Source organism: Elephas maximus, chromosome 2, assembly GCF_024166365.1.
Source record: "Elephas maximus indicus isolate mEleMax1 chromosome 2, mEleMax1 primary haplotype, whole genome shotgun sequence".
Lineage (NCBI taxonomy): Eukaryota > Metazoa > Chordata > Mammalia > Proboscidea > Elephantidae > Elephas > Elephas maximus.
Window position 1 is genome coordinate 137560791 of NC_064820.1, and position 11844 is coordinate 137572634.

Below are 11844 nucleotides of genomic sequence, written 5' to 3' on the forward strand. Positions count from 1 at the left end.
GTTCAGATATAATCCATACTGAAGGCTTTTCACCAGTATGTGTTTTAATTCCTCTTCACTTTTAACAGGCAAGTTTCTGTCATCTGCATAACACAGATTGTTAATGAGTCTTCCTCCAATCCTGTTGCTGTATTCTTATAGTCCAGCTTCTTAGATTATTTGCTCAGCATACGGATTGAAATAATATGGTGAAAAGATACAACCCTGACACATACCTTTCCTGACTTTAAACCTTGCACTAGTCTCTTTTGCTGTTCAAACAACCGCATCTTGGTCTGCGTATGGGTTCCTCATGAGCACAATTAACTGTTCTGTAATTCTCTTTCTTACAATGAATCCATAAGTTGTTATGATCCACACAGTCAATTGCCTTTGCATAGTTAATAAAACACAGGTAAACATCTTTCTGGTATTCTCTGCTTTCAGCCCAGGTCCATCTGACATCTGCAATGATATCCCTCCTTCCATGTCCTTTTCTGAACCTGGCTTGAACTTCTTGCAGTTTCCTGTCAATGTACTGCTGCAGTTACTTTTGAATGATCTTCAGCAAAATTTTACTTGCTTGTGATACTAATGATATTGTTCAATAATTTCCATATTCAGTTGGATCACCTGTCTTTGGAATTATATAAAGTATGAACTATGAAAATTGGATGCTGTCAAAAATGAAAGGGAATGATTGAAGATAGACATCCTAGGCATTAGTATTGGCCATTTTTAACTGGAAAATCATATGGTCTACTAGGTTAGGAATAACAAATTGAAGAGGAATAGCATCATATTCATTGTCAAATAGAACACTGCAACATATATCCTGAGGTAAAGGGTTAGCGAGAAAGACGAAGACCCTCAATGAGATGGGCTGACACAGTGACAGCAACAATGGACTCAAGCATAACAATGATTGTGGGATTGGCAAAGGGGTGGGCAGTATTTCATTCTGTAGTACATAGGGTTGCTATGAGTCAGAACCAACTTAAAGGCACCTAACAACAACAGGAATAATCCGGAAATACAGTGCAGTCAGTGATAGGATAATATCCATATGCAACTATACAACTATTATTCAAATTTACAGACCAACCACAAATGCCAAAAATGAGGAAATTAAACATTTCCCATGGTTTTGCTGGATATTGCACAATAGAATTTTGCAAGATCAAGACCTACTCATTTGCAAATACCTTTTTTCACCAACATAAACTTTGGCTATACATGTGGAACTCTGGATGGAATACACAGGAATTAAATTGATCACATCTGTAGAAAGAGATGACAGAGAAGCTCCATATCAGTCAGAACAAGGCTAGTGCTGACGGTGGAATAGACCATCAATTGGTTATACACAAGTTCAATTTGAAGCTGCAGAAAATTAAAACAAGTCCACAAGAGCCAAAGTATGACCTTGAGTGTATCCCACATGAATTCAGAGGCTATCTCAGGAATAGATTTGACACTTTGAATACTAATGACCAAAGATCACAAGAGTGTGGGATGGCACAAAGGACATCAAACTGGAAGAAAGCAAAAGGTCCATAAAAAGATGAGAAAGAAAGAAAAGGCCAAAGTGGATGCCAGAAGAGACTCTGAAACTTGCTCTTGAACATAGAGTAGCTAATATAATGGCAAGAATGATAAAATAAAAGAAGTGAACAGAAGATTTCAAAGGGTGGCTGGAGAAGACAAAGTATTATAACGACATGCGCAAAGACCTGGAGGTAGGACACTAAAAGGTAAGAACACACTTGGCATTTCTCAGGCTGAAAGAACTGAAGAAAAGTTCAAGCCTCAATTTGCAATACCAAAGGATCCTACGGGCAAAATATTGAATGACACAGAAAGCACCAAAAGAAGATGGAAGGTATACACAGACACTGTACCAAAAAGAATTGGTCAACGTCTAACCATTTCAGGGGGTAACATATGATCAACAAGCAATGGTACTGAAGGAAGAAGTCCAAGCTACACTAAATGCACTGGTGAAAAACAAGGCTTCAGCAATTGACAGAATACCAATTGAGATGTTTCAACACATGGATACAGCGCTGGAGGTGCTCACTCCTATGCTAAGAAATTTGGAAGACAGCTGCCTGGCCATCCAACTAGAAGAGATTCATATCTGTACCCATCTCAAAGAAAGGTGATCCAACAGAATGCAGAAATTAACAAACAATACCATTAATATCACACACAAGTAAAAGTTTGCTGAAGATACTTCAAAACCAGGTGCCATAGTACATCGACAGGAAACTGCCAGAAATTCAAGCCGGATTCAGAAGAGGATGAGAAATGAGGTATATCACTCTTGATGTCAGATAGAGCTTTGCTGAAAGCAGAGGGTACCAAAAAGATGTTTACCTGTGTTTTATTGACGATGCAAAGGCTTTCAACTATATGGATCGTAATAAATTATGGATAACATTTTGAAGAATGGGAATTCCAAAGCATTTAATCGTGCTTATGTGGAACCTGTGCATAGAACAAGAAGCAGTCACTCAAACAGAAGAAGGGGATACTGTTGCTGTTGTTGTTGTTGTTGTTAGGTGCTGTCGAGTCGGTTCTGACTCATAGTGACCTTATGCATAACAGAATGAAACACTGCCCGGTCCTCAGCCATCCTTACAGTTGTCGTTATGCTCGAGCTCATTGTTGCAACCACTGTGTCAATCCACCTCGTTGAGGGCCTCCGTCTTTTCCCCTGACCCTGTACTCTGCCAAGCATGATGTCCTTCTCCAGGGACTGATCCCTCCTGACAACATGTCCAAAGTATGTAAGACGCAGTCTCACCATCCTTGCTTCTAAAGAGCATTCTGGTTGTACTTCTTCTAAGACAGATTTGTTCGTTCTTTTGGGAGTCCATGGTATATTCAATGTTCTTCACAAACACCACAATTCCAAGGCATCAATTCTTATTTGTTGTCCAGCTTTCACATGCATATGATGCAATTGAAAATACCGTGGCTTGGGTCAGGTGCACCTTAGTCTTCAAGGTGACATCCTTGCTCTTCAACACTTTAAAGAGGTCCTTTGCAGAAGATTTGCCCAATGCAATGTGTCTTTTGATTTCTTGACTACTTCTTTCATGGATGTTGATTGTGGATCCAAGTAGAATGAAATCCTTGACAACTTCATTCTTTTCTCCATTTATCATGATGTTGCTCATTCGTCCAGTTGTGAGGATTTTTGTTTTCTTAGTTGAGATGCAATCCATACTGAAGGCTGTGGTCTTTGATCTTCATTAGTAAGTGCTTCAAGTCCTCTCCACTTTCAGCAAGGAAGATTGTGTCATTTGCATAACGCGGGTTGTTAATGAATCTTCCTCCAATCTTGATGCAGTGTTTTTCTTCATATTGTCCAGCTTTTTGTATTATTTGCTCAGCATACAGGTTGAATAGGTATGGTGAAAGAACACAACCCTGATGCACACCTTTCCTGACTTTAAACCAATCGGTATCCTCTTGTTCTGTCTGAACAACTGCCTCTTGATCTATGTAAAGGTTCCTCATGAGCACAATTAAGTGTTCTAGAATTCCTATTCTTCACAATGTTATCCATAATTTGTTATGATCCACACAGTTGAATGCCTTTGCATAGTCAATAAAACACAGGTAAACACCCTTCTGGTATTCTCTGCTTTCAGCCAGGATCCATCAGACATCAGCAATGATATCCCTGGTTCCATGTCCTCTTCTGAAACCAGTCTGAATTTCTGGCAGTTCCCTGTCGATATGCTGCTACAGACACTTTTGAATGATCTTCAGCAAAATTTTGCTTGCGTGTGATATTAATGAAATTGTTCTATAATTTCCACATTCGGTTGGGTCACCTTTCTTGGGAATAGGCATAAATATGGATCTCTTCCAGTCAGTTGGCCAGGAAGCTGTCTTCCATATTTCTTGGCATAGAGGAGTGAGCACCTCCAACTCTGCATCTGTTTGTTGAAACATCTCAGTTGATATTCCATCAATTCCTGGACCCTTGTTTTTCGCCAATGCCTTCAGAGCAGCTTGGACTTCTTCCTTCAGTACCATCGGTTCCTGATCATATGCCACCTCTTGAAATGGTTGAACATCGACTAATTCTTTTTGGCACAAAGGCTCTGTATTCCTTCCATCTTCTTTTGGTGCTTCCTGCGTTGTTTAATATTTTCCCCATAGAATCCTTCACTATTGCAACTCGAGATTTGAATTTTTCCTTCAGTTCTCTCATCTTGAGAAATGCCGAGTGTGTTCTTCCCTTTTGGTTTTCTATCTCCAGCTCTTTGCACATGTCATTATAATACTTTACTTTGTTCTCCAGACACCCTTTGAGATCTTCTGTTTGGTTCTTTTATTTCTTCAATTCTTCCTTTTGCTTTAGCTGCTCAACATTTGAGAGCAAGTTTCAGAGTCTCCTCTGACTTCTGTCTTGGTCTTTTCTTTCTTTCCTGTCTTTTCAATGACCTCTTATCTTCTTCATGCATGATGACCTTTATCTCATTCCATAACTCGTCTGGTCTTCAGTCATTAGTGTTCAGTGCATCAAATCTATTCTTCAGATTGTCTCTAAATTCAGGTGGGTTATACTCAAGGTCACATTTTGGCTCTCGTGGACTTGCTCTGATTTTCTTCAGTTTCAGCATGAACTTTCATATGAGCAATTGATGGTCTGTTGCACAGTAGGCCCCTGGCCTTGTTCTGACTGTGGATACTATGTGGTTTAAAATCAGGTTAGGTGTGTGTCAGGGTTGTATCCTTTCACTGGACGTATTCAAGCTGTATGCTAAGCAAATGACTTGAGAAACTGGACTATTTGGAGAAGAATACAGTATCAGGATTGGAGGAAGAACCATTAACAACGTGCATTATGCAGATGACACAACCCTGGTGGCAGAAAGTGAAAAGGATTTGAAGCACTTACTGAAGATCAAAGACTACAGCCTTCAACATGGATTACACTTCAACATAAAAAAATAAAAAGTCCTCACAACTGGACCAAAGAGCAGCATTATGATAAACAGAGAAAATATTGAAGTTGTCAAGGATTTTGTTTTACTTGGATCCAAAATCAACACCCATGGAAACAGCAGTCAAGAAATCAAAAAACACGTTGCCTTTGGCAAATCTGCTGTAAAAGATCTGTTTAAAGTGTCAAAAAACAAATATGTCATTTAGAGGACTGAGGTGCACCTGACTCCACCCATGGTATTTTCAAGCACTTCGTATGCATGCAAAAGCTGGAGAACATATAATGAAGACTGAAGAATTGATGTCTTCAAATTATAGTGTTGACCAAAAATATTGACTATACCATGGACTGCCAGAAGAACAAATGCATCTTTCTTGTTAGAAGTATAGCTAGAATGTTCTGTAGAAGTATGGATGGTGAGACTTCATCTCGTGAACTTTGGGCTTTTTATCAGGAGGGAACAGACCCTAAAGAAGGATATCATGCTTAGTAAAGTAAAAGGTCATTGAAAAATAGGAAGACCTTCAACAAGATGGGTTGACACAGTAGCTGGAACAATGGGCTCAAAAATGGGAATGACTATGAGGATGGCACAGACCCAGGAAGTGTTTTGTTTTGTTGTACATAGGGTTGCTATGAACCGGAACAGACTTGACAGCACCTAACAACATGTGCTCATTCTTAAAGTACAACAGCTTAGGGAAAGCTATAATACTCTGGGAAATTTATTTTTGTGGGACAAGAAGTGAACTATGAAAACATAGAAAAGCTGTCATTGGCAGTGGGACAGATGGTAGAGGCTCAATTTATTTATTTATTTTTCCTTTTTTAAATTTTTATTATGTTTTAAGTGAAAGTTTACAAATCAAGTCAGTCTCTCACACAAAAACTTACACACACTGCTGCATACTCCCAATTTCTCTCTCCGTAATGAGACAGCCCGATCCCTCCCTCTATTCTCTTTCCGTGTCCATTTCGCCAGCGTCTACCCTCTCATCTCCCTCAATTTATTTTTAATGGACAGAAGAGATTTATGACTATGCCAACTTCCCTCAGGGATTCCCAAGAATACTAGAAAAGATGAACCTAGTAATAGACTGGGCTACCTACAGTTAATCAGAATGCAACCACAGTTATTGAACTTTCAGGAAAAGTATGCAACCATGTGCATAGAAGATTCTCTTATTTTCCTAATTACATCTTTAACCTTAAGAATCTGACTGTTTATCCTGAGAAAATATTGCAGCAGGATCAGGGTTTGTGCCACATATTGAAGGCATATGATTTTCAGTGAGATACAGAAAGCTACTGCATTGTCAATTTTTTTTTTTGGATCAGTGTGCTGATATCAAAACAGAAATGAGGCACCAATTTTTTAAAGAAGTGTTCCTCCAAAACTCACCCAAGTTGCCAGTTTTTTTACTGAACCACCATGACATACTTTGGAAAGATTTATGTATCAAGGGAGAAAAATGAAACCAGCATTTCAAATTGTATTTTTTAATATTTTGAGTATGTGCGTATGCAAGAGGATGGTTGAACATATTGTCAAATATTTCTATATTTGGTAAGAGTACCAGAAACATTTGCCTGCCTTTCTAGGGCAAGCTTCATACCATACTGAGCAATTTCAATATCAAAGCTGATCATCTGTCCAGAGATGGCCATTAAACTCACAGGCCAAATCTGAAAAATGTTTGTAAGTATTTAGCCACTCCTGAGCAGCTTTCACAGCCAGCTAAATCATTTTCTCCAAGTGGTAATTGTTTCAATGTCCCAGCACATTAAGAGCTATTAAAAGCTAATGATTCAAGTCTCGTTTTTCCTATAAAGGTGCAACCATTTTTTTGAAGTTCTAGCTCTGTCTTTGTTAGTGTTTAACTGGCTATCACTTTGACAAAAACACAATTATATTTATTTACAGAGCACAAATCAAATAAATTCAGTAAAATCACTAATTTGAAAAAGCTTTATTTGTTGAGTTTACAGAAAATGTTTCATGTACACTGTTATGGATTGAATTGTATCCCCCCCCCAAATGTGTGTTGAATTCCTGGCCCTTATACCTGTGGATGTCATCTTGTTTAGAAACAGTGTTTTCTTAGTTAATTAGATCACACTCAACTAGAAACCAGTTGCAGTTGAGTCAATTCTGACTCATGGCTAACTTTTCAGAAGTTAATTGCCAGTCCTTTCTTCTAAGGCACCATATTATTTTAATTATAGTAATTTCAGATATTTTAACTTTTCATTCACCATCTCCTCAAAAATTTCCCCACTAAAGAGGAAATATACTGGAGAAATATTTTAAAAATCCACCTATTATTAATCAAAGTAGTAACTATGACAAGTGAGTACCATATTTTAATCTAAATAACATGCATGTTATGTTTTTTGCTAACTGAGCTCTCTCCCCTTGAGGTACTTCCGTAAGTGCACTATGCTAATTTTTTTACATGTTCTGTGAAAAAAAATTAGCATAGCATGCTTATGAAAATATCTTGCAGGGGGCAGTTCTCAAAAAAATATGACATGCATGCTATTTGCATAAAAATACAGTAAAATACAGAATTGTGGAATTTAAACTTAATACTATGCTTTTTCCATTTTTCACAAAAAATATCAGGAAAAATACATATACCTCTTTATTCAGTTTTTTGTGGGTTAATTATCTAAATTCACGTTAATAGAATTATCAAGTTGGGTTAAGATAGACAACCCTCCAATTATACCCATCATATTCTTTAGCACCAGTAGAAAAGAACAAACACTAAAGCTGACATTTAAATTGAATTGCAAGGTATATTTACTTTTAAAAAAATACAAAGTTGTATATAAACGTTTGAAACATTTTCTAAATTTTGCAAGGCTGCTTAATTTGAATGCTTATTATATTATTTCTATTTTGTGCAAATTTTTCCTTTTGTATTGCTTTTACATTTGGAGGTAAAAAGCATAAAGAGTATTATTTTTTAGCGAAATTAATTTTTTCAATAGTTTCTTAATATTTATTCAACACATGTTAACTTTTTTTTTAATTAAGTAGCAGCTACCACATTGAGTATATGTTGATGAAATAGAAAGAAAAATGCTGTCCTTTAAAATTAATAGTGGCAGACCCATTTTAATAACAAAGTAAATTAGTTTTAATATAAGCAAAATATTTCAGTAATTTTAGACAAACTCAGGCTTCAGTCAGTAGCGAAACAATACTCCTTTGCCTGAATTATGAAATACAAAAAAGAAGTTAATGCAATGATATGCTAGAATTTAAGGAACCATAATTGAGGCTTTGTGTAAAAGTAAGTATTTTTTTAAACTGGTACAGTTTGTCATAATCAGGACAAATGACTATCGTTAAACGTGAAAACTCAAATATGAAAGGATATCTAAAAGTTAGGTTTACTTCCAATACCATGTTTGTTATAACAATGTGATAATTTCTAACACATGGTATGGCTCCTAAATGTGTTGCTTTAGGTTGAGGTTGAAAATAAATCCTAATGACTGCCAACTTTCAACATATGAAAATCTCACAGCAGGGCCTGCCAAAATAATACCAAATGAAGCATTCTGAAGAGGAAAGTTTCCTAAGTCACAATTTGGGGAAACTTGATATAGCAGATAGCCACATATTTAATGGCCCTTAACATCCAAGTCCAAGAGAAACAAATGACAAACATTTCAGTAAAAATTCCCAGCATGTCTGCATTGAACCGAGTTAGAAATTACAGCTGTGTGGGCATTGAATAAAAATGAGACTAATTAATTTGAAATGACCTGGAAATTCCTACGTATTTAAGCATTTTGTTATGACCCTCTCTTTAAAAACCCACTGCCGTTGAGTCAATTCCTACTCATAGTAACTCTATAGGCCCTCTCTTTAGGCCCATATTTTCTGTACATATGACATGTCAGAAATGTAATTACTCAATTCTCCCATTCCAGTTAGATGGTAATATAGCAAAATGCCCTTGTAAATAACATGAACTAAGAATCTGTATTTGCTACTTCCATTAATCAGAAATCAGAGTCTGTGGTTTATTGCTAAAAATGTTTACTTCAGCACAGATTCAAATCTACAGACAAGGAAAAGAATAACTTATTTCAAAAACTAAACTCATTATTACTTCTCAACTCTGAAATTTACCCTGTGCAGACTTTCCAAGCCTCCAGAATTAGGGTAATTAGGTTTTTGTACCTCCACATGTCTGTAGTTTGTCATACTATGGGGGCTTGTGTGTTGCTGTGATGCTGGAAGCTATGCTACTGGTAATTAGATACCTACAGGGTCACCCCTGGCAGACCCATTTCAGCTAAGCTTCCAGACTAAGATAGACTACAAAGAAGGACCTGGCAGTCTACTTCTGAAAAGAATTAGCCAGTGAAAACATTATGAATAGCAGCAGAACATTGTCTGATACAGTGCTGGAAGATGAGCCCCCCAGATTGGAAGGCACTCAAAAGATGACTGGGGAAGAGCTGCCTCCTCAAAGGAGAGTTGACCTCAATGATGTGGATGCAGTCAAGCTTTCAGAACCTTCATTTGCTGATGTGGCATGACTCAAAATGAGAAGAAACAGCTGCAACCATACATTAATAATTGGGACATGGAATGTATGAAGTATGAACCTAGGAAAATTGGAAATTGTCAAAAATGAAATGGAACAGATATAAACACAGATTTCTTAGGCATTAGTGAGCTGAAATGGGCTTGTATTAGCCATATTGAATCAGACAATCATATGGACTACTATGCCGGGAATGACAACTTGAAGAGGAATGCTGTTGCATTCATCGTCAAAATGAACATTTCAAGATACATCCTGAAGTACAACATTGTCAGTGATAGGACAATATCCACGTGCCTGCAAGGAAGACCAGTTAATAAGATTATTCAAATTTGTGCACCAACTACTAAGGCCAAAGATGAAGAAATTGAAGATTTTCACCAGCTTCTGCAGTCTGAAATTGATCGAACATGCACACAGGATGCATTGATAATTGCTGGTGATTGGAATGTGAAAGTAGGAAACAAAGAAGAAGGATCAGTAGTTGGAAAATATGGCCTTGGTGATAGAAACGATGCCAAAGATCACGATAGAATTTTGCAAGACCAATGACTTCTTTGTTGCAAATACCTTTTTTCACCAACATAAACAGTGACTATACACCTGGACCTTGTCAGATGGAACACACAGGAATCAAATCTACTGCATCTGTGGAAAAACACGATGGAAAAACTCAACACCATCTGTCAGAACAAGGCCAGGGGCCAACTGTGGAATGGACCATCAATTGCTCATATGCAATTTCAAATTGAAACTGAGGAAAATTAGAACAGGTCCAGGAGAGCCAAAGTATGACCTTGAATATATCCCACCTGAATTTAGAGACTATCTCAAGAATAGATTTGATGGGTTGAACACCAATGACCAAAAACCAGAGGAATTGTGGAATGACATCAAGAACATCATACATAAGGAAAGCAGGAGGTCATTAAACAGATAGGAAAGAAAGATCAAAATGGATGTCATAAGAGACTCTGAAACTTGCTCTTGAAAGTCAAGCAGCTAAAGCAAAAGGAAAAAATGATGAAGTAAAAGAACTGAAGGTTTCAAAGAGCAGCTCGAGAAGACAAAGTAAAGTATTATAATGACATATACAAAGAGATGGAAATAGAAAACCAAAAGGGAAGAACCTGCTTGGCTTTTCTCAAGCTGAAGGAACTGAAGAAAATTCAAGCCTTGCAATAGTTAAGAATTCTATGAGAAAAATATTAAATGACTCATGAAGCATCAAAAGAAGATGGAAGGAATACACAGAGTCATTATACCAAAAAGAATTGGTTGATGTCCAATCATTTAAAGACGTAACATGTAATCAGGAACTGATAGTACTGAAGGAAGAAGTGCAAACTGCACTGAAGGCATTGGAGAAAAACAAGGCCCCAGGAATTGACAGAATACCAATAGAGATGTTTCAGTAAAGGGATGCAGCACTGGAAGTGCTAACTTGTCTATGGCAAGAAATTTGGAAGACAGCTACCTGGCCAGTCGACTGGAGGAGATCCGTATTTATGCCTATTCCCAAGAAAGGTGATCCAACCAAATGTGGAAATTATCAAACAATATCATTAATATAACACACAAGTAAATTTTTGCTGAAGATCATTCAAAAGCAGCTGCAGCAGTATATCCACAGGAAACTGCCAAAAATTCAGGCAGGATTCAGAAGAGGATTGCAACCAGGGATATCATTGATGACATCAGATGGATCCTGGCTGAAAGCATAAAATACCAGAAGGATGTTTACCTGTGTTTTATTGACTATGCAAAGGCGTTCGATGTGTGGATCATAACAAACTATGGATAACATTGTGAAGAATAGGAATTCTAGAACACTTAATTGTGCTCATGAGGAACCTGTACATAGATCAAGAAGCAGTTGTTCGGAGAGAACAAGGGAATGCTGCATAGTTTAAATTCAGGAAAGGTGTTTGTCGGGGTTGTATCACTTCACCATACCTATTTAATCTGCATGCTGAGCAAATAATCTGAGAAGCTGGGGTATATGAAGAAGAACTCAGCATAAAGTTTGGTGGAAGACTCATTAACAACGTGCGTTATGCAGATGACACAACCTTGCTTGCCGAAAGCAAAGAGGACTTGGAGCACTTACTGATGAAATTCAAAGACCACAGTCTTCAGTATGAATTACACCTCAACATAAAGAAAACAAAAGTCCTCACAACTGGACCAATAAGCAACATTATGATAAACAGAGAAAAGATTGAAGTTGCCAAGGATTTAGTTTTACTTGGATCCACAATCAACAGCCATGCAAGCAGCAGTCAAGAAGTCAAAAGAAGCATTGCATTGGGGAAATCTGCTGCA